This window comes from Cardiocondyla obscurior, unplaced genomic scaffold, assembly GCF_019399895.1.
Source record: "Cardiocondyla obscurior isolate alpha-2009 unplaced genomic scaffold, Cobs3.1 scaffold38_0_513239, whole genome shotgun sequence".
NCBI lineage: Eukaryota > Metazoa > Arthropoda > Insecta > Hymenoptera > Formicidae > Cardiocondyla > Cardiocondyla obscurior.
This window is the reverse complement of record NW_027228789.1, coordinates 321,200-344,675: the sequence shown is the minus strand read 5'-3', so window position 1 is coordinate 344,675 and position 23,476 is coordinate 321,200. Positions and strand designations below refer to the sequence as shown.

At 49.9% G+C, this 23,476-nt stretch overlaps 1 protein-coding gene and 1 pseudogene across 1 annotated transcript in view; both read left to right on the top strand.

Moving 5' to 3' along the window:
• Positions 1–23,476, top strand: part of LOC139112633 (uncharacterized) — a 154,041-nt gene that overhangs the window by 130,019 nt on the left and 546 nt on the right. The window lies entirely within an intron of this gene.
• On the top strand, positions 10,367–23,473 carry LOC139112632 (piggyBac transposable element-derived protein 4-like; annotated as a pseudogene).

The window sequence follows — 23,476 nt, the reverse complement described above, 5'->3', positions numbered from 1 at the left end:
TAGCGCCGTGTACAGTACTGCATCGTACCTCAGATTCCACAAAAGGGGTCCCAACACGGACCCCGGGCACTCCGCGGTATAGAGGTCTCTCGCACGTTCGACTTTCTCGGTCAGTGTAGGCAAACCTTCTGCCCGCAAAATAGTCGCCCACGACAGCACGCAGGTACAGCGGTACCCCATGCTGCCGAAGCGACTTCTCTATAATGTCCCAAGGGAGGGAGTTTAAAGGCATTTGATATATCTATCAAAATACCAAGTGCTACCCTGCCTTGGGACGTCACCTCTTCCGAGAGGGACCTTAAACGTGAAATGGCATCCACTGTCGAGAGTCCCTCTCGGAAACCGAACTGAGCCGGGCTCAAATTGGGGTCCTTCTTCGTTAGATGCTGGACGAGGCGGTTTGCAATAACTCTTTTTAGAAGTTTTCCCGCCTCGTCCAACAGACATATAGACCGGTAGGAGGAGGGTAAGCCCTCCTCCTTGCCCTTTTTCCTCAGCAGTATCAGCTTTGCTTGCTTCCACTGCTGAGGAAAAACTTCTTTGAGGCACCTATTTAACAGGTGCCTCAAATCCTTTCCGGCCACCTGGAGAGACAGGGCCCACGCTTTCTTGTGGACTCCGTCAGGTCCAGATGCCGTGTTCCCTCTGAAACTGCGGCCCGCAGCAATTAGGAATTCCCCCTCTTCCAAAGAAGGAATCTCCTCGTTTACATTAAGCAGCAAACCGTAGGGAGGACCGCCGGACTCCGCTTCCGGAAGGGCTTCTGGGAAGAGTGTGTCTACCACCCCCCGTACGAAGTCCGGCTCCAGCGTCTCGGTCACCGAGAGGGCTGCCGTTCTTAGTTTCTTGGTAACTATTTTATAGGCTAGCCCCCACGAATCTTTATCCAATTCTCGGATTAGGTCCTCCCATGCTTCCGCCTTTGCCTTCTTAATTGCGGACCGCAGTTTCGCTCTGGCGTCTCTGTAGGCCTCCAAGACAGGTGCCCTCTGAATCGAATCGTCCCCGCTGCGAGTCACCACTTTGCGCCTGCAAGTTGCCTCCCGGCGCAACTCCGTGATATCCTTGCTTCACCAATAGGTAGAGCGTCGCGGGCCGCGCCGGACCCTTGAGGCGTCGCAGGCCATGGTGACCGCATCTATGAGACAGTCAGCCTCTTCCTGCACGGCTAACGGCAGGTTCTGAGACCGACTGTCTTTGCTCCATCCGGAGACTTCAAGGGAGGCTTCAAATACGTCCTCCCTCACACTCCGGATGGCCCATCTCTTCTCCTCATCGGGGCGATTCGCTCTAGTGGAGGTGGCCCGGAGCCCGAGCTCCAACATAATATATCTGTGATCAGATAAATGCTCGAGCTCCGTAGCCACTCTCCACTTTCTTACCATATTAGCAGCCGCAAAAGTGGCCCATGTCAAGTCTATGATAGACTTTTCCTGCGGCCTCACACATGTGGGCACACTGCTTTGGTTTATGAGCACCAGATTTTTACCCGATGCCCAGGCCTCCAGGAGAGGCCCTCTCCTATTGGTTTATCGGGAACCCCACGCGGTGGACCACGCGTTAAAGTCCCCGGCAACCAGGACAGAGAGTGGCCGAAGTCTGTCGATACAAGCCCCGACATTCTCCAGCCACTCCTCGCACTCCTTTATGGAGCCCGATGGCGGCAGGTATACACCTATAACAGCCACGAGCCCCCAATGCGCGGCAACATACCTGTTGAGCGGAGTTCAAGATGGAGCGTTCCGCCACCATCTCCAGGTGATGGCCACCGACCCCAGACGGTCCCCCACTCACAACGGGTGGTTATCGGGAACACGATGGGACTCGGAGACCACCCTTATTGTGCAGCCACTTTCCGCAAGCGTGTGCAGGAATAAATCCTGCGCTGCGCGGGAGCGGCATAAATTAACCTTTAACAATCTCAGGGCCATTACTTAGCGATCCTATCTCCTTCCTCCTAAAGACCGCGGCCGTGAGATGTTACCCCGGAAGTGGTCGGTGTGTTCACCTCCATGGGCGCTCCGTCAGCAACTGAAGGGGGAGTTGTTTTCTCCCCTACCGTTGTTTTCCCTTTTTTGTTCTGGGTGGCACATGCCACACCACCCAGAACGTGATCGGCCTTTTTCCCGATATCCGTGCAGATCGGACATCGGGGGGAGGCCGTGCATGCTCGGGCCACGTGTCCGCGGCCACCACACCGATAACATTTGTCCGACCTATCAGTCGGACTCAGGCATAACTCCCGGGTGTGGCCGCGCTCCAGGCACTTGAAGCACCGGAGAGAGCGCGGATCGAGAAGAGCCACCTTGGCCTTCGTCCAGCCGACGTCGAGGGTTTTATCCCTCGACGCCTTTTTGGCCGCGACCAACGGCATCTGCGCCCACAGGCTGCCCATTTTGCCTCGGAATGGCCTCACGTATCCTGCCTAGATCTCTCTTGGCAGGCATGAGCCCCCTGTTTGTCAGTGCGTCAATGACCTCTTTGCGCGTGACAGACGGCTCTAGAGGCCAAACCCTGACTTCCACCAGTACTGTTGGACAGGAAATCTTGACGTTCTCCTTGTCCTTAAGCACTCCTCGCATGAGGCCGGCCAACTCATTGGCCTTGCTCTCATTTTCCGACTCGGGGACTTCTATTAGGAGAGCTCTCGTAGCCGTAGTGCGCATCCTCATCTTTTCGGTGATGCCGACCTCAGCGAGGTTTATGTTCCTTCGGACCTCAGCCATAAACTTGTCGTATCCTCGCCGGGAGACGAGAGGACGACGGCTGAGGTCTTTGGAGCACGCCTTCTCTTGGCCTTTTTTAGGCCTGGATTTACAGCAGCCGCTGTCGCTTTAGAGAAAGAAGGAGGAGCACTACTTTTAGAAGCTCCCCCATCCTTCTTACCTTTTTCTTTCCGCGCAGCAAGCGCGGCGGAGAGAAGAGCCGCAGACTTCGACGCTTGGCTGGCCTTTTTCTTCTCTTTACGTCAGACGACCTGAGACCATGGTGTCTCTGTAAGATGGACGGAAGGCGCCTCGGGAGCTTTATCTTTTCGAGAGGACGAAGGTCCAGCCTTAGCGGACCTCTTCTCCGCCGCCGCCTGTTTTCCAGCGGGCGGTTAATCGGTTGAAGGAAAGGCCTCAGCTTTTTTGGCCTTCTTCTTCCATTCCTCCGCACCCCCCTGAGTCCGTTCTCGGAAACCAGACGCGTCTTAGGGCCATTCCTTGTGTTGGGCCCCGCGGACACGTTTCTCCGGGCCTCGTTGAAGGAGAACCATTAGTCGGACCGTCGGGAAAAAGAGATCATCGCTCGTCGAATCTCCTCCCTTATTATTACCGCAAAGCTCGAGAGCCTGTCATTTATCAGGCTCTCAATACTCTGCGGCATTTTTTTTTTTTCTGTAGAAGAAGGGGGGGAATTTCCCTCCTTCTGGCCGTCGCTGCCGGTTTCTTGTCATCCGGCAACACTTTCCTAGCTCTCTTAATGGAAGGTCTCATTGCGGCCGGCCACTCCTTTTTGGAAGGAAGGGTGACCGCCGGGGGGTTTCCTCCCTCCATCTCCATGTCCTGGGGGACATTGTCAGGACCGACAGGAGGGGTGAGAAGAAGAGGAGGAGAAGAGGGGAAAGGAGTCGCGCGCGCATTTCTCTCTGCTTTGAGCTGAGCGAGGTCCTCGCGTAAGTTACGCATCTCTACCCTCAACTCCTCCACCTCGTGCGCGTTGAAGTCCTCTTTTGGCATCGCCCTCTGGGTTATTGTGTCTGCGCTGACCTCGATCTTCAGCGCGGCCTCCCTCAAAAGGCGGACGAAGCCACCCTTTAACTTGCCCGATTTAAGAGCCACCTCCTATATCTGCTTTGCCGCCTAAAGAATCTCCGCGGCGAGCGCTCCTATCGGGAGTTCGGACGACTCTTGTTGGAGCCGTTCCGTTATTTTGGAGCGGCTTTTCCTTTTAAATTCGGAGGGATCGTAACCCTCCTCCGCAATCTTACTCATCGTCGCAATCTCATTTTTAAGCATTTGAAGCTCTTTTTGCTTCTGCTTGATCGCGACGATGGCGACTCCCTTACTTGTAACAATGGGGCGTCCCTGTTTCTTTTTTTCTCCTTCTTGTCGAGGAAAAATTCCTCGTCGGAGGAGAAGATATCCGCCACCTTTTGGGCTTGGAACGACATGCGCTGGGTCTTAGCACCCATTGTCTCTCCCCGGTTTCTCTTAGCCCTTTTAAAGGCCCCGGATGCAGTGGAGCGTAGAGAAACATTGGAGGCCTCCGATTCCTCCACCGCATCCGTGTCTGCCTCAAACGCCGGCACATTCAATCCGGGGACATTCTCCTCCGTTATGGTGGGGATATCCAGTTCCCCGGTTCCGAATTTTCTATCCGGAGGAGGTGACGAGTTCGCGTTAGGCCTAATGGCCTTAAACGGAACCTGCATCTCAAAGGACTAGCGCGTTCTGCTTCTTGGGCCAGCTCTCTTTTTATTTTTGAGAGCTGACGCGTCTGCAGGCTTTATCACCCGCATACAGACGACCCGAGGGAGCTTGAAGAACTCCCCATCAGTGTCGCTCGCGGGCGAGTAAGAGCAGCCAGCAGCGACCTTTTTACCCTGAGAGCCAGCATCGCTCTCCTGTGCGCTGCTTAAAACAGGCACCACTTCCTCTCGGGCTTCTGCCGTGTAAACGGCCAAGCCTCTTTCTCCCGGCAATTTATAATCGCCCTTCTTCTCCTGGGTTCTTTTATTTTGTGAAGCCATATATGTATGTATTTTAGAACCGGTTCGGCCATCATGGCGGGGCAGAGCGCAGGTGCTCCTTTTCCTCGGTTATAAAGCCTTGATAATGGGTGTGGAAACCGCTAGTCGGCTTGTCGGGCTGACCCTGCTCTATTCACACCCCCCCGGTAAATCCCCCCCCCAGCCCGGTAACGAACGCGTTCCGTATCCGGATGTCGCTCATCCGTTTACCGGCGCTGGGTTGTCAAGGCACACATACAAGCCCCCCTCCCAACAGGGGCTATGAGGGAACGGTGGCCTGCCGCCCCTCCACACACCCACCCGGATGTGTCGGCTTCAACTCCTGGATTGACTCCGTACGGCCCAACGGGAGCGGTACTTCCCACGTTGAACTTGTGGTTTCCTGCGGTCTTTGCCAGGACTTATTGGCACCGCCTGGACTTATGCACCCACGTAGTACGCCACAGAGGTCAGGTACTGACATCACCGTGAGCCACGGTCGGGGGGCTACTACTCCCCCCTTGGCTAGTCTCCAAAAAATATCCACCAGCAATCCGGCCGGGGACACATTCACACACGCACATTCACACCAGAATGTGCGGAGGGCCGCAAATACACAAACTCTCCGCCCAAGATAAAATAGACGCGCCACGGGGTCCACCTCGGAATGCGTCCGAGTGGCCCCGGTGGTTGATCCCCCCAACGTGGCATGGCGGGTCGGTCGAAAAGCCTCCCCTACGGTCCCAGCCGACCGGGCATTAAAATTCCGGGTTGCCTTCCCTTACCACCTTGGGGGGAATAATTCCACCCTCTCGGTAAAGTGGTCGCCGGGCTCAGGAAACACCTCCGGGATCGCCAAATCCTGTACCGCGGATTCCAGCCCTGAAAAGAACTGTTTACCGCGGTCCCTGAAGGTTGGACTTGTACCCCCGGCTTGAGTACAAACTGTACTCAAAGTACGATGCCGAGGGTACTGTACGCTCTTAGTAGGACTGAATCTCCCCGCCGGGCCCTCCCCGGGACTTAGTCCCAGGTACAGTGACCGGCAATAATGGCCTGTCGTACTGCGGCGACGCCGGCTCCCGCGCGTGAGGTGGGGTAGTGTGCGTGAGGCCTCACCGCAGATCGCGTACGTGAGGCGCGGAACGCCGAAAAGAGCGAGAGGACGGGGGAAAATTTGGTGGGAGGCGTTTTCATGCTCTATCCCGCTCGCGACCCGTGCGTGTGAGAGAGAAAGCATGAGTGAACGCTAAGAAATTATTATAGGCGCACCTTCGCTCTCTCGCTTGCACGCGTTCGTGTTTATACGTGCGGACAAGGATAGAAGTATATCGCAAGAGTACGCTATTAATTCTAGCGTATACTTTAAGACATTTCGCGACTTTTGACAATCAAAATTAAATACTCATGTTACTTATATTTTAAATATATATTTTTACATTACGTATAATTTAATTTTGGGATAATTTTCGTTTTCTGTCTTGAGAAAGACAATTTTAAATGCCTTGTCTTTCTCAAGACAGAAAACGGCACGTACAGCTTCAAGAAAGTTACGAACATATGCTGCTGCATATGTAATATAACAACGGACCCTTGCCGGTCAATAAAATTAAAAAGCCAACAGAAAAATAACTGTAAAGAATTAAAGAAAATTACAAAAATTCCTTAACACCGGGGGTCGTAAGGAGGGCTCAAGGAGCGGACTCCTCAGACAGGTATCTCGGTTCGGGTGTTTGAGAACGCTCGGCAGAGGTCAAGCACGCTTGGACTCGTGTACCGTCGGAGGTTCGAAACCTGAGGCAAAAAAAAGAAGTCGGAAGCGGCCAAGAATTTTTGGCGGAGACCCGGAACACTGGACCCCGGACTGCTGCTTCCTAGGAACGTTCAGATGAGCGTTTTTTCTGTAGGCGAAAAGTTTCGCCTTTCGGAGATGTGATCGCTCGAAGCGGACAGCCAGGAACGGTGACTTGGTCCCCGCTGCTTGCCTGTTTATACCAAAAAAGGTGAACCTGGAGTCGGTGCGGCGCGGCGTGTTTTTCTCCCGGATGGCGGCGACGGATATCGTGATGCGCGCTACGGGCCCGCGGTGAGTTACGCGTATCACCGTGCGTCTTACCCCGAATCTCTTTGTGTAAACCCGGTAGCGGACTTAGCCGCAACGACAGCTTCGCTTGCTTGCGGACTCACATGTGGTTTAAAAAAGAGTGCAGGGTACTGCCTGCCCCGTCGTTCTGCTGGACAGGTGGTCGGTCATCAGCAGCCGGTCGGTGGTCGCCGGAGGTGTTGCAAAACCATTCGCGGATCATTACAATTCTAAATAAGAAAATATTCCATTTACAAAAAACGTAGGTAAATCTATTAGTTTTATAAACTATGTAACGTTTGTCAGCAACACTTACCTCACGACAAAAATTAGTCCAATCTACAGCCGTACTGGATGATATTTGCATTATATTTGTCAATAGTTTTTGCCGTGGAGAATTTATCATTAGAAAGTAAAAAATTATACAACATATCGTGACTAAATCTAAATGTACTTTTAAAAAACATATTCCCGTCAATGCGCTTAATTTAAAATTACATGTTTTTCGTTGTCTTTTTTTTATGTACTTGTTTGTAATAGGAATTTGTGTAATGCATTATAAATGAATCTGTTTCTGATTTTACTTCAATATCTATATTGCATCGTGGACATGTAATATAATTTTGAAGCATTGTTTTGCTCTGTAAATAACGAATTAATTCTATATAATTATAAATTAAATAAATAAACTCGTGAAAGCGTACGATGACAAGAGATCACATTAATAGTAGAGGAACAACTGTGTTCTGCTGCTCTACACTAATTGTAAGAATAAACACAGAAATGGGAATAGTATTTATGATATTTTATGTTTATATTTTGGCAAGTCTGTTTCATATTTCGATATATTAATCCAAATAAATTAAAGCAGTACCTTTAGGTACCTAGTTATAATTTCTTAGTCACCGAAATAATTTCACGTTGTGAACGTTTTGTACTGGATTATTTGTGGACTACAAATTAAGAATGCCGTACACAATAGAACAAGTAAGTAATAACCATTGGATTGCAGTTCAAGACGTTGTTGGTGATGCAAGAATTTGACTTAAATTTATTAGAGAGATGTTTTGGAATAAGAATTTCAAGGATTACAATCGAATGATTATCGTAAATTTTGCATATTTTAATGCAAAATTAGAAGAATTTCTGCATGACATTTTAACTTTTACGTTAAAACAAGCATACACAAGTGATAGAAAACGGAATATTAAAAATAGATTTCGTTATTTAAGTCACAAAGTAAGTCTTCATTTTTTTATAACTATTACTTGTAAAATATGTATATTTATTAAATAATTTTCACAAATTTGTAAGATCTTAGACGAAATCAACGTTAATTTTTGTTTAGGCTGGTAGAGAGTTAATAATAACAGAATGAACTATATTACATTTAAGATTTTCGTTTTATTTTTAATAAAATATAGCATAATATATTATCATTAAAAATTATAATCAAAAATAAAGAATCTGAGTTCCTCAGCATGTTAAACTAAAAAATAAACTAAAACAGCACAGTTAACCTGAAAATAAAGAGTGTGAAAGAATAGAATGTCAGGGTATCTGTTTACACCTGATTTTATGAATTATACGCTCGATGTTGAGAGTTTTGATTCTTTGATTAATCGATAGCCCGATGTTAAGAGCTTAGTTATTGTTTGATTTGATAGTTCAATGTTAAGAACTTAGTTATTTTATTAGATAGCCCGTTGTTAAGAGCTTGATTATTTTTTTGCTCGAAGTTTAGAGCTAAGAAGCTTTGATTAAAAATTCTTCGCATTAGGTGCGTTGCTAACCGATATGATATGGCTTGAGATTACCTGTATTATGGATGTAAATCGTGTTTTCGATGGCCTTATGGCCTTTCTTATCGAATAGGCTGTTCCCTTTTTTAAGCAGGCGTACTCTCGTAGACGATTCTTATAACAATTAACTGTAATTACTAATTTCCGCTATCTGATGGCCAGTTTTCTTTTGATATGCACGTGGATACTCTATGATACTCAACAGCAGTAATAATAAACCCGTTAGCAACGAACTTGCAGGAACAAGAAGCAAGATAGGCTGGAAATGCGCAACCAATCGCGCGTTATCAGTCTCTTCTCTGCTGCCGGGAATTTTGAATATCGCCAGGGCTGTAATAATGCCGCAACAATTTTTTTTTTCCAACGCGATCAAAAAACGCACACATTCTTTAATTAACCGATATTTTTGTCAAACTTTCCGTTTATTATAAAGAGTGACGGCAAAAATTCTTGTTTTTTTCTATTTTTTAAATAATGGGTCAATATTAATCCCTGTAATAATGTGAAAAGTAATGAATTATGAGAAAATATCACTTTCACTTCTTTAAAACTTTGGAACCATGCGTATGCTCGTCTTAAAATTTTACTGGGATTGATATCTTTATAAACCGTTATTCATAGTTACTTCTTATTTTAAGATTATCTTAAACAATATCTTAAAACGATAATACGATTCTGTTATTGGTTTAAAACCAAATAAAACTGTACTTAAAACAATCTTTAAAATAAGAACAAACTATGAATATTGGCCACATAATATTATTTGTCATGAAAAAAAGTTTGAAATGTAAAGTTTAAAAAAATAAGTCACGTTTATCGTCACTCTTTTGAACGAGTTTATTCTATTTCGAAAATCTCGTGGATCACGATCACGAACTGCGTTTACTTCCCGAACTTCGATCGCATAATTAATTTCCGTGAACAATATTCACGGTTAACATGTTTAAGGTAATTAAAAAATCTATTTTCAGTCGCTGCAAGCTGAACTTACTGGTGCAGTAAATTAGAATAAAACAAATTATATTTGATTTACTCCAACTTATTGCACTAGTGTGCATCAGTTCAACAGTGAAGCGACTGAGAACAAACTTAAGATAATTAAAATTATTTTTACGACACTCACCATAGGTTGAAGGCACCTTTTATACAAGGTGTCCTAAACATACGTATGGAGCCGGTAAGGGAAGGTAGAACTCGCCAAGACAAAGCGAAAAGTCCTATTACTATTTTGCAAAATTCTCAATAGTTATTGAGAAAAAAATTAATTTGTTTAGAGCAAGAGCGACAAGAAAGCTACGCGTGAGTGAGCGCGACAAGCGACGGCTCCACTCGTCTGTCGCGCTTACTCACACGTAGCTTCCTTGTCGCTCTTGCGCTAAATAAATTAATTTTTTTCTCAATAATTATTGAGAATTTTGCAAAATAATATAGGACTTTTCGCTTTGTCTTGGCGAGTTCTACCTTCCCTTACCGGCTCCATACGTATGTTTAAGACACCCTGTGTACAGGGTGTCTCATACCTTATGATCCACCCAGGAGACATGGGTAGTTCTAATTATTTCGAACAAGAAAGTCTTATACTATTTTTTAATTTGGGCGTTTATTTGCGAAAAATCAACGTTTAAAAATTTATTATATTCGACCGAGAGCGAGACGATGCGACAACGCACGAGCGAGCGGTGCGGCGACGCGCGAGTGACACGATTCGACCGAAACAATACGATGACGTGCATCCGAGACAATGCGACATCGTCGTATCGTTTCGGTCGCATCGTGTCGCCGCACCGCTCGCTCGCCCGTCGTCGCATTATCTCGCTCGCGTGATGTCTTTAATCCTTTCGCTACAAGCGTCGCTCATAGACAACATCCGCGCGACGACTTGTGTGTACCAGCGTCGCCTATAGACGACGTCAGTTTGATACCACTTGACCATGAGCCCCGCGATGTTTTTATCTTTAGGAATACTGTACATCGATGGCATTTGTCTCATTCTCTGGTTGATTCGCATTTGTTTAAAACAAGTAAATAATAAGCATGTAATTTTGTTGGAGCAATCGGGGCAAGAATCACGCTACAGTCTCGTTCAAGCTGTCAATGGCTAATATTCAACCGTTCTGAAGTAATCCAAGTATAGGTATATTTTGAAACCGAAATATATATATTTGAAAATATATATATTCTGTACGTCAAAACAAGTTTTTTCTTTATTCTATTTGAGAATAAATTGTTTGTATTGTACAAAAGTACAATACAAGTTCCTTGAATCATTAGAAGACATTGGATAGCAGCTGTTAAGTTTCCAAAGTTTGCAAACATTTATTTGAAAATTTTACTTAGAGCTTTGGTTAGTTTGTTTTATAAGATCTTTTATACCTCCCTTATTAGAATGGCACAAAGAAGATCGAAAAGAATTCGATCCTGTAATGGCTTAATTGATTCAACCAGTGATTTAGATAATGAAAATCAAATTAATGTAATACCACACAGAAAAAGAAGAACTATATGTAGTACTTCCGAATCAGAAGCAGAAGAAATGGAAGCCCATGACAGTAATTGTAAAGTATGGACGTCGAACACATTCGTCCCCAAAATACATAATTTTACGGTAGCGAATTCAGGAATTAAAAAAAATATTAATAAATCTGCAAAAATCGTAGATTATTTTCAACTTTTTGTTTCTGAAGAGCTCGTAGAGTTAATTGTAAAAGAATCTAATCAATATTGGTCTCGAAAGAATAATAATAACGTAAATATGTCAGATGGAACAGTATTAGCCGAATTATATTGTTTCTTTGCTGTGACATTATTGATGACCGGCAACAAGAAGTTATCATTAGCAGAATACTGAAGTAAAGATAAACTTCTGTGTAACGATATTTTTGGAGAAGTAATGACAAGAGAGCGTTATTTTAAATTACTACAAATGCTACATTTCACGGATGATGTTGACCAAACTAATAATCGTTTATACAAAATATGAAACGTCGTTGAAATATTACGGAAAGTATTTAATAAATCATTTCAGCCTTATCAACGGCTATGCTATTGACGAAAGTCTGCTTCTGTATAAAAGACGGCTTTCTTTTAAGCAATACATACCATCAAAGAGAAACAAATTTGGTATAAAATCGTTTATTTTGGCGGACTGTGAGACAGGGTTCGTGCAAGATTTAATTGTGTATGTCGGATCATCTACCATGGTGGATACTGAAAATCGAGACATTGGAAAATCTGGAGCAATAGTGGAAACCCTTATAAATCCGCATCTGGGAAAGAGCCATACCCTTTATGTAGATAATTGGTATGCGAGTCCCGCTTTATTTAAATTTTTACATAATAATGGCACAAATGCATGCGGAACTGTAATGAAAAGGAGAAAGAAAATGCCCAAAATTGACAAACGATTGAAAAGGAAAGAGGCTGCATTTAGATCATCCGATAATTTATTAGTTTTAAAGTGAATGGATAAGAGAGAGGTGTACATGCTTTCTACAATGCATACAGCAGAATTTAAGACGGTAATCAGGCACGGAGGAGAAAGAGTTTGTGGCCTGAGGCCACGAATAACTGCAGACCCCGCGCCGCGACCACCACCGTTCGCCCTAATTAATCGCGCGGTCCCGTCCACGATTAACATTAAGCACGGGCCGACCAGCCGCCCGCGGCGAGTAGCGCGGACCCTTCGCAACGAACGACATGGGCCGCCCAACCGCCCACACCGCGCACCGCCACCCGACCGTTCGGGAGTGGGGGCCCCCACTCCCGGGCACACGGGTATATAAGCTGCCTCGAGCGCAGACGAGGCACCTTGTTCCGCGCTGGGGAGCACCCCAGCAACCGATCCTCCAGGTCTTGGGCGCTCCCAAGACTCCCTCGACCGGGCTCACCCGGCTTCCGAAACCGACTTTGCTCTCGACGACTCGGGCGCTCCCGAGCCTTCCTTTGACCGGGCGCTCCCGGCCATCCTCGACACCGACATCTCCGAGACTCGGGCGCTCCCGAGCCTTCCTTTGACCGGGCGCTCCCGGCCATCCTCGACACCGACCTCTCCGAGACTCGGGCGCTCCCGAGCCTTCCTTTGACCGGGCGCTCCCGGCCATCCTCGACACCAACATCTCCGAGACTCGGGCGCTCCCGAGCCTTCCTTTTGACCGGGCGCTCCCGGCCATCCTCGACACCGACATCTCCGAGACTCGGGCGCTCCCGAGCCTTCCTCCGACCGGGCGCTCCCGGCCGTCCTCGACACCGACACCTCCGAGACTCGGGCGCTCCCGAGCCTTCCTTCGACCGGGCGCTCCCGGCCGTCCCTGACACTGACATCTCCGAGACTCGGGCGCTCCCGACTCTCTCTCTCTCGTTTCTTCGCGCCAGCACGGCCCTGGCGTTCCGACGCACGATTGAAGTAAGTCGCGGCGCCGCCGACTCGCGAACGCGGAACCTGTGCGTCCGACACGGCCCTCACGGCCTGGTTTGTAATCCGCGCCGCCGACTCGCGAACACGAAACCTGTGCGTCCGACACGGCCCTCACGGCCTGGTTTGTAATCCGCACCGCCGACCCGCGAACGCGAAACCTGTGCGTCCGATACGGCCCTCACGGCCTGGTTTGTAATCCGCGCCGCCGACCCGCGAACGCGAAACCTGTGCGTCCGACACGGCCCTCACGGCCTGATTTGTAATCCGCGCCGCCGACTCGCGAACGCGATACCTGTGCGCCCGACACGGCCCGAGCGGCCCGTCCTGTAACCCTCGGAGTCCTGTATAACCGACGCGGTCTGTTACCTAGAATAAGACCGGAAGTGACCCGCCCTAACAATCTCTGGGAACCCAGCTCACGGCAGACCGCCGTTTTCGTGACAATTTATTCTTAAGTTCATTTCTGTATTTATATATCTTTCTTTTCGTAGATTAAGTGTATTATTTCAACTAAATATTTCTTTCCTTCTTTTGATAATAAATTCTTTATTTTTCGATTAACCCAAGTCTCGGTTTTCTTTATACTCGTGCCCTGGCTTCCGACGAGCTATCCGAACCGGAAATTACCGTGTTACATGGCGCCCGAACAGGGACCTGACCGAACCGACACTCGAGTTAACACGAATGAAGAGCTGGATTTACAAACTGTCCAAAAACGATCTAGCCGAAGAATTAGCGCGAATTCACATTGACAGTAGCGGGCCTTGCAGTCAATTACGACACCGACTTCGAAGGTTTGTAGAAACCAATCCCGACTATAAGCCCTCGATGGCCCTTAACAGAACCGATCCACCGAAACCACAGTGCAAATCACAATCAACCATCCTCATGGAGGTACCAGACGACGAGCTACACGCCTCCGAACACCTGGATGCGTTTGCGGCTGGCACACCGCAGCACCAACCGCTCCCAGCATTCAGCCACGTGGAAGAACTGTTACCACTTCACGCCCCGGCACCAGAGGCTCGGATGGAGGGTGCCGCCATCAGTCGGGCCGAAACAAGTTCCCCGCGTGAGGACGAATCTGTCAACCTGACCGATCACGCGAAAGTTATCAATCAGATTAGAAAATGGGGCGTCCACTTCGACGGAAGAGACCCGTTCGCCTTCCTCGAGCGCATCCAGGAATTACAGCGAGCGTACGGCTACCCGGGGGACCTCTTGCTGCTAGGGCTACCCGAGATGTTAAAAGGAGATGCTTTGCTCTGGTTCCGAAATAACCAGGACCAGTGGAAACGTTGGGCCGATTTCCAGGAGAGCTTCCGGAACTATTATCTGCCCCACCGATATCGCGCCCAGCTCACGCGAGAAATACACGGCCGAATACAACGAGCGGGGGAACCGTTTAACTAACCATGGCCCGTCGAGCGGGGAACCTTTCCACCGACGAAGTACTAGACCGCGTCTACGAGAATATGAGACCCGAATACAAATTATACATCCGAATTCGAGACGTGAACAACTTGAAGGACCTCACTAACCGGGCAGCCGAATTTGAAGATATCAAACGCCAGGAAAAGGAACATACCGAGAAACAGCAAGCCAGTCGACCACCGGCAGTAGCCGCCGCCGTCGCCTATAGCCGAGAAGAGTGCTGTTGGCGCTGCAAACAACGAGGCCACACCAGAGCCGAATGCCGACGCCCCGCCGTAAAGTTTTGCTCCCGTTGTGGCAAGGACGGCGTTCTAACAAGGGATTGCCATCCGTTGACGGGAAACGCACAACGGGCCGGGGGCGTCGACCACGCCGACCGGCCCAGCACCAGCCAGAATTAAGGTTCCGGCCCCGGCCGCACCTGCCGATTACGCTCGGGAACAACGAAATTGAGGCATTACTCGACTCAGGATCCGAGCTGTCATGCGTCAATGCCGAGGTAGCAAGATTGGCCGAAGACCTGGGCCATCATCGACGGGCGAATCAACAGCAGGTCAGACTGGCGGACGGAGAAACCACGGAGACCGCCGGTAGTCTGCAACTTCCAGTCTGTTATAAAGGGAGGACGTACCAGCACGAGTTTACAATTATGCCGCACGCTCGCACGCCCATGATCATAGGGATAGATCTCTGGGAACGGATCGGTTTAACTTTGCGGATCCCACCTGGCAGCACCCGACTGAAACAAGCATGCGGTTTGAACAAGGCCGGTTTGGCCACGCAAACACCAGAGGAGGAAGATCGCCTCAAACATTTTCTCGAGGTAGAACTTGGCAAGTTCCGAGATGTGCACGGGCCTACCGATAAAATTACTCACCGGTTACGCCTGAAAACCGATCAACCAATTAAACAGAGATACCGCCCACGCAACCCGGCCATGCAGGAGGTAATAAATCAGGAAGTCAACCGAATGGAGCAAGAGGGAATTATCGAACCCTCCCGCGGGGCATGGAGTTCGCCAATTGTGCTCGTCAAGAAGAAGGACGGCCGGTATCGGTTCTGCATCGACTACCGTAAGGTCAACGAAGTGACCGAAAAGGACGCATACCCGCTGCCTCAGGTTAATGCCACGCTCGACAAGTTGCGGGGAGCACGATACCTAACTACGCTGGACCTGAAGGACGGCTATTGGCAGGTGCCACTAGAACCAGAAAGCCGACCGATCACTGCGTTCACGGTCCCCGGCCGAGGCCTGATGCAGTTCAAAGTTATGCCGTTCGGACTGCACTCAGCGCCGGCCACGTTCCAGCGGCTCCTGGACGCAGTGATCGGTCCCGAATTTGAACCGTGGGCATTGGTTTACCTCGACGACATTATCGTTCTCAGCCGTACGTTCGATGAACATCTAAACCACTTAAGAGCGGTTTTCGAGCGCCTGCGTGATGCGAAGCTACGCCTAAACCCAGAGAAATGTTATTTCTGCCGACCTCAGTTAAAATACCTGGGACACATAATTGACCGTCGGGGTATACGCACCGATCCGGAAAAAACGTCAGCCGTAACCAACTGGCCACCACCAACAACCCTCCGCCAAGTACGACAGTTCCTGGGCATGGCTTCATGGTACCGCCGGTTCATCGAAAATTTCTCCAGCATCGCGGCTCCGCTGTCACGTCTTACCAGAAAACACGCCCGTTGGAATTGGGGCCCCGACGAGGAGAAGGCGTTCACCGGCCTGAAAACCGCACTGACAACAGCGCCAGTACTGGCCTGCCCGGACTTCACCCGCCGCTTTGTACTTCAAACGGACGCTAGCACCAGCGGCCTCGGCGCAGTATTAACACAGCACTTGACGGAGGGAGAACGGGTGGTGGCATACGCCAGCCGCACACTCAACAAGGCGGAGAAAAATTACAGCGCCACAGAGCTGGAATGTTTGGCAGTTGTCTGGGGTATACGGAAGATGCGTGGATACATCGAGGGTTATTCTTTCACGGTAGTCACCGACCACCAGGCATTGAAATGGCTGCAGCGCCTGGAGGAACCTTCAGGACGACTGGGACGATGGCTGTTCGAGCTGCAGCAATTCGACTTCAACGTGCGTTATCGACGAGGGGCGGCAAATCAAGTGGCCGACGCACTCTCTCGACAACCGATCGTGGCCAGCACCGAGGCAGTAACCTCCGATAACTGGTACCAACGCATCCTCGCCGGAATTCGGGAAAACCCAGCCAATTTCCCCGACTACCGAGAACAAGAGGGGCGCCTGTTCCGTCACATCTTACATGAATTAGATTTCAAAGAAGTCGAACCATCGACACAGTGGAAACAATGCGTACCCAGGCCGGAGCGGCAGCGGACGATAGCTCGACATCATGAGGACGTTAACGCAGGACATTTTGGCACCGCCAAAACCATTGCCCGTATGGCCAGATTATTCTACTGGCCAGGCATGTTTCGCGATATCACCCGCTTCGTAAGACAATGTAAGAGCTGCCTCGCCTACAAGGTATCACCTACGAAGCCAGCCGGAAAGTTATACACAGCCCCAGTAGCGGCGCCATGGCAGCAAGTAACCATGGACTTGGTCGGACCCTTGCCACGCTTGCGGAAGGGCCACACGTGGCTGTTAGTTATGCAGGACCGGTTCTCAAAATGGGTAGAACTCCAGGCATTACGCAAGGCAACTGCAGGGGCGGTGGTCACCGCCATAGCAGAAAGAATCCTGTACCGGCATGGGTGCCCCAACCAAATTATCTCAGACAACGGCACGCAGTTTAAGTCCCGCTTGCTAAAACGACTACTGGCATCCTGGCACATCCAGCATCGTACGACGCCTATCTACACCCCTCAATGCAACCCGGTCGAGCGAACTAACCGTACCATCAAGACGATGATCGCACAATACACGCAACGACATCACCGGCGCTGGGACGAGCAGTTAGGTCCCATACAATTCGCGTTTAACACCGCTCAACACGATGCAACCGGATATACGCCCGCCTTCCTAAACCATGGGCGCGAATTGGCGTTTACGCATCCCGACGACCGCCGGCACGCCACACCGACAACGCCGCACCGAACTCAGCGCGCGCTGCACGAGGCCTTTCAAGTGGTCCGGATTAACTTAGCTCGAGCATTTCAGCGCCAAGAAACCGCCTATAATCTACGGCGACGAGACTGGCGACCTAGAATCAACGACACCGTATGGAAAAAAGAGCACCCGCTGTCACGGAAGACCGACGGCTTTAATGCAAAACTGGCGCCAAAATATTCAGGCCCGTTTACAGTGACCAAATTCCATTCGCCAGTGATAGTGGATCTCCGCGACGCCCGAGGGCGCTGGCAGCGGCGCATCCACATTCAAGACCTCAAGCCGGACTCCCCACCAGTAGAAACCGACCAATCTCCGACTGAGACGGCCCCACAGCTAGGGTATATAAAGCGCTCACGGCCACGGCCATCATCAGTCAGTCGACCGAAAGCAGCAATGGCTAATCGAGAGAAGATACACGAGCTTTTTGGAAGCCTGAGCGAAGGAAGCGAGTCGCCGCCAGCCAGCCCGCCGCCAGGGGCCTGGCCTCCGCCGGTCGACCCGAGCCGCCGCTATCCGGTGCCACGAGTAGGGACGAGCGTCCAGCGAGGAGACGGCAGTCAACGGGGTCACACCCGTTGGCTGGAAGAGCCACCACCCGCTCTTCCGAAGGCGCCCCGCAGAGGCCAAGGACGTCCGCGGGCTCTGCCAGATTCAGCCGCCGGGGCGACCAAGACCACCGTCGCCCGCTCAAGAAAAGGACCAGGACAGGCGACGGCGACAGGCCCGCAGGGATCAGCCGGGAAGGCGCAGCCCGCCAGAACGAGCGCCACATCCACCTCGGGATACCGCAGGACCGACGGCGGCCCAGTCAAGACGGCGGCGCCCGAGGCCCACCAAGGCAAGCCAAAAGATCCGGGTACGAGCCGGCCACAAGCGCAGCCGCCAGAACCATCGGCGGCGCGTAAAGATCCAGCCGAGCCGCCTGTGAGGCACAGGCAAAACTCGCCACCACGCCAGGGACCAACGATTCGGGCCATGGAAATTCTCCAACCGGCCCGACGTGAGCCAAGAAACATCGCCGGAATCGAGGTCAGCATTCCAGACCGAGGCCAGACGGGGCTGACAGCCATGCCAGGAGGACCGCTAGCGCGCGGCAGAACAACCAGGCTGAAGGCGCCGCGCATTAGGCCAGCCACCGCAGCCGCAACGACCGAACCGGCAACAACCAGGGCTCGGGGAGAAACGGTGAGCCTCGCGGCAGCAGCCAGGATGTCGACTACCACCAGTACACCCACGGTTCTGCCACTGCCGCCATTTGCATTGGAACTAAGGCAGACCACGACACCACCAGTGGCTCCACCACCAACGCCACCTGTGGCCCCACCGACGACGACGCCTGCGGCTCCACCACCGACACCTCTGGCAGTTCCATCGCCAACGCTAGTGGCGGTTACATCGCCAGCACCACCCGCCTACGTCCGCGAGAAAGGATGGACATCGAGGCCAGGCATCCCGCTCGCTGTGCCAGTACAGCTCCCAAACGGCGAAATTACGTCAGTGCCAATGTCCGCCATCCGCCACAACCGGAAGTGGCGGGCCCGGACCGCAACCGGCAGGTGGCTACTGCGTTTCGCCCCCGATGGCAGACTCACGATGTGCCGAAAGATCCAGGGGGAGGCCTCTGAGTAAAAGAGGGGGTGATGTGGCCTGAGGCCACGAATAACTGCAGACCCCGCGCCGCGACCACCACCGTTCGCCCTAATTAATCGCGCGGTCCCGTCCACGATTAACATTAAGCACGGGCCGACCAGCCGCCCGCGGCGAGTAGCGCGGACCCTTCGCAACGAACGACATGGGCCGCCCAACCGCCCACACCGCGCACCGCCACCCGACCGTTCGGGAGTGGGGGCCCCCACTCCCGGGCACACGGGTATATAAGCTGCCTCGAGCGCAGACGAGGCACCTTGTTCCGCGCTGGGGAGCACCCCAGCAACCGATCCTCCAGGTCTTGGGCGCTCCCAAGACTCCCTCGACCGGGCTCACCCGGCTTCCGAAACCGACTTTGCTCTCGACGACTCGGGCGCTCCCGAGCCTTCCTTTGACCGGGCGCTCCCGGCCATCCTCGACACCGACATCTCCGAGACTCGGGCGCTCCCGAGCCTTCCTTTGACCGGGCGCTCCCGGCCATCCTCGACACCGACCTCTCCGAGACTCGGGCGCTCCCGAGCCTTCCTTTGACCGGGCGCTCCCGGCCATCCTCGACACCAACATCTCCGAGACTCGGGCGCTCCCGAGCCTTCCTTTTGACCGGGCGCTCCCGGCCATCCTCGACACCGACATCTCCGAGACTCGGGCGCTCCCGAGCCTTCCTCCGACCGGGCGCTCCCGGCCGTCCTCGACACCGACACCTCCGAGACTCGGGCGCTCCCGAGCCTTCCTTCGACCGGGCGCTCCCGGCCGTCCCTGACACTGACATCTCCGAGACTCGGGCGCTCCCGACTCTCTCTCTCTCGTTTCTTCGCGCCAGCACGGCCCTGGCGTTCCGACGCACGATTGAAGTAAGTCGCGGCGCCGCCGACTCGCGAACGCGGAACCTGTGCGTCCGACACGGCCCTCACGGCCTGGTTTGTAATCCGCGCCGCCGACTCGCGAACACGAAACCTGTGCGTCCGACACGGCCCTCACGGCCTGGTTTGTAATCCGCACCGCCGACCCGCGAACGCGAAACCTGTGCGTCCGATACGGCCCTCACGGCCTGGTTTGTAATCCGCGCCGCCGACCCGCGAACGCGAAACCTGTGCGTCCGACACGGCCCTCACGGCCTGATTTGTAATCCGCGCCGCCGACTCGCGAACGCGATACCTGTGCGCCCGACACGGCCCGAGCGGCCCGTCCTGTAACCCTCGGAGTCCTGTATAACCGACGCGGTCTGTTACCTAGAATAAGACCGGAAGTGACCCGCCCTAACAATCTCTGGGAACCCAGCTCACGGCAGACCGCCGTTTTCGTGACAATTTATTCTTAAGTTCATTTCTGTATTTATATATCTTTCTTTTCGTAGATTAAGTGTATTATTTCAACTAAATATTTCTTTCCTTCTTTTGATAATAAATTCTTTATTTTTCGATTAACCCAAGTCTCGGTTTTCTTTATACTCGTGCCCTGGCTTCCGACGAGCTATCCGAACCGGAAATTACCGTGTTACAAGTTATCCAGAAACCTGTATGCGTGTTAGACTATAATAATTCAATGAGTGCAGTGGATAAAGCTGATATGGTCATAAGCACTGTGAACTCGACCCGGAAATCTTTGAAGTGGTACCGGAAATTTTTCTTTCATTTGATAGACATTTGCGTCTGGAACGCTTATTGTCTGTACAAGTATAAGATGAAACGACCAATATCTATGGCAAAATTTCAATTGCAAATAATTAGGGAAATACTAGGGAAGTACCATCATAGAAATCATCAATATCGAGCGTCAAATAATCATTCACTGAGATTAATAGAACGACATTTTCCGTCGGCTTATAAATCGGTAGGTGTTTCGCAAGGATACTTTGCGCGCGTGTAATCGAAAGAAAAAAAACGTGAATTTGGACGAACACTTTAATTACAATTTTCTATATACACTATGTACAGTTCAATAGTACGGTTTCGTCAGCACGGCAAACCCTTTTGATATTGTTGTAACCCGATACAACAATAGCCTTAAGTAAGACTTAAGTAAGAACCAAATAACGAAATAATACGGAGTAAGATCTCGCAACACTACCTCAGCAACTCGACCAAATGAAAAGATTAAATAAATGTAAACCACGAAAACAAAGAGTTGCGAGATTTTAATACCGAGAACAGCAGATTGCATGACCCAGTAACCGAGTAACGAAAATGCAATCTGCTGACATTGTAAAAACAAAACAGTTAAATACCCACGGATCGGTAGCGACGGTAGCGTAACGTGAGATCTGTCGCGTGCCGTTACCAATCCGACACCGCGCGGAGGCAAGCTCCGCGATAACGTAAAAGAAGGGACTTGAATAAGTGAAGTTAAGACATCTGTGTAAAAACAATAAAAAAGGAAAGGACTTTATTGATAAAAACACCTCCTGACTTGTTACATCCCGTTGGCTCCGAAGGACGGACCCCGTGCACTGGCCACGGTGCAACAATATGCAACTTTGCGGTCTCGCGATACGCTCGCACGACACCGGTACTTTCGCGTTTTTTTTCTCGTAATTCGGCGCTCCCGAAAACCGACACGCTCGCGTCGACGACTTTACGCTCAGTGGATTTCCCGGAAGTTCCTTCCACGAAAATGCTTGCGAATTCGCGGTACTACCAAAAAAGGTAATCTTGTAAGTTTGGCCCCGGCATTGGCTGATGAGTCGCGCGATCGCGATCCATAACAATGCGCCGCTGGATTAAAACACGGCACATCGCTAGACAAGTTCACGGCACGTGCCCGGGGCCTGACAGAGGATCGCGATCAGCTCGGGTCTAAAAATAACGCGAGACCGCCGGCACGCCGAACTATCTTTCCGCGATAACGCAAACGATCGATGAATAACCGACAGTAGGAAAAAAACCAAGGAGAAGGTGTGTTGTTTGCCATGCGAACGACAGAAGACGCGAAACTGCGTATGAATGTAAAAACTGTAATGTGGGATTGTGTGTCGACCTTTGGTTCAAGATTTATCACACTGAATTAAATTGTTGAGAAGTTTAATTTGATATTGTAAAGTGTAATTTTAAATTTTTTAATATATTTTTATTGATATAATAATTGGAAAACCTTAAAATATGTTGTTGTGTAACACTTAAAGAAGCGTACGATCCGGAGAATGACAAGTCTGCACAGAAAGATATGAGGCCGAACACCAGTTTACCTAAGCACAACATGCATACTTTCCGGCGCAGTGGTCCGTTCAGTGGCGCTACTTCGGCGGTACGCTGGCCCGTACAGCGGTACCGCTCTTACGGAAAACACTGCCGTAGCAAAAGGGTTAACCACAAATTAAAAAATGGTATGGGACTTTCTTGTTCGAAATAATTAGAACTACCCATGTCTCCCGGGTGGGTCATAAGGTATGGGATGTATACGCACCCTGTATACGCGCATTATCAAAATTTATAATTTTTTAAAATCGTTCTAATACAATTAATTTTGCTACATGGAGTTTTATTTACTCCTAAAAACTTCGAGTATATCCTTTTTCTAAATAAATTTAATTAATTAACGTCGCTACTAATTACTTAAGTCGCGATACAGGCTCACCTGTCAAATCGCATGAGTGCCGCCATATTGGATTTTTGCTAAATGTGCTGCAAAATGTACTACAGACTACATTTGGCGGCACATTTAGCAAAAGCCTATAAATGTGCTATAAATGTGAATTCAGAATAGCTTTTTCGAGATAGAAGCTCACATTTAGGCTAAAAGTGACTGTTACTTTTAAAAGTGCCTTTAAATGTGAGTTCAGAATACGACTACTTTTATAAAACCACTTTTAGAGGCGCTTTTAGTTAAAGGCGCCTCTAAATGTGATCTCAGAATACGGGTCATTATCTCCCTAGACAATTTTAAGTTTTCTTTCCGTCGATCCTTTGATCCCACATATAATTCGAAGAAAGTCGAGCAAGGCACCCGTTAGCTTTGCGACGACAACAAACGACGTCATGCGCGCCGCAACAAAGCCAGCTTTTCGATCAAGCGAGAACAAAATGCTCAACGCCGCGACCAGCAAACGCTCTAAGCAACACGCGGCCGAAATAATTATTAAGCATCCCAAACAGCAACGTTTCCTTATAATAAACATAAAATAAATAAATTCACTTTGTATCTATAAAAATTGTGAAACATTATCAAGTTAAAGTATTGGTTTTATTATCAATTTTTTTTTATAGTGTATATTTTAAAGACTTTAATTTTAAAAATACTAAAATATTTTTAAATATTTTCTCACACTTTCTTTCTCTTTATGATTTTCTTA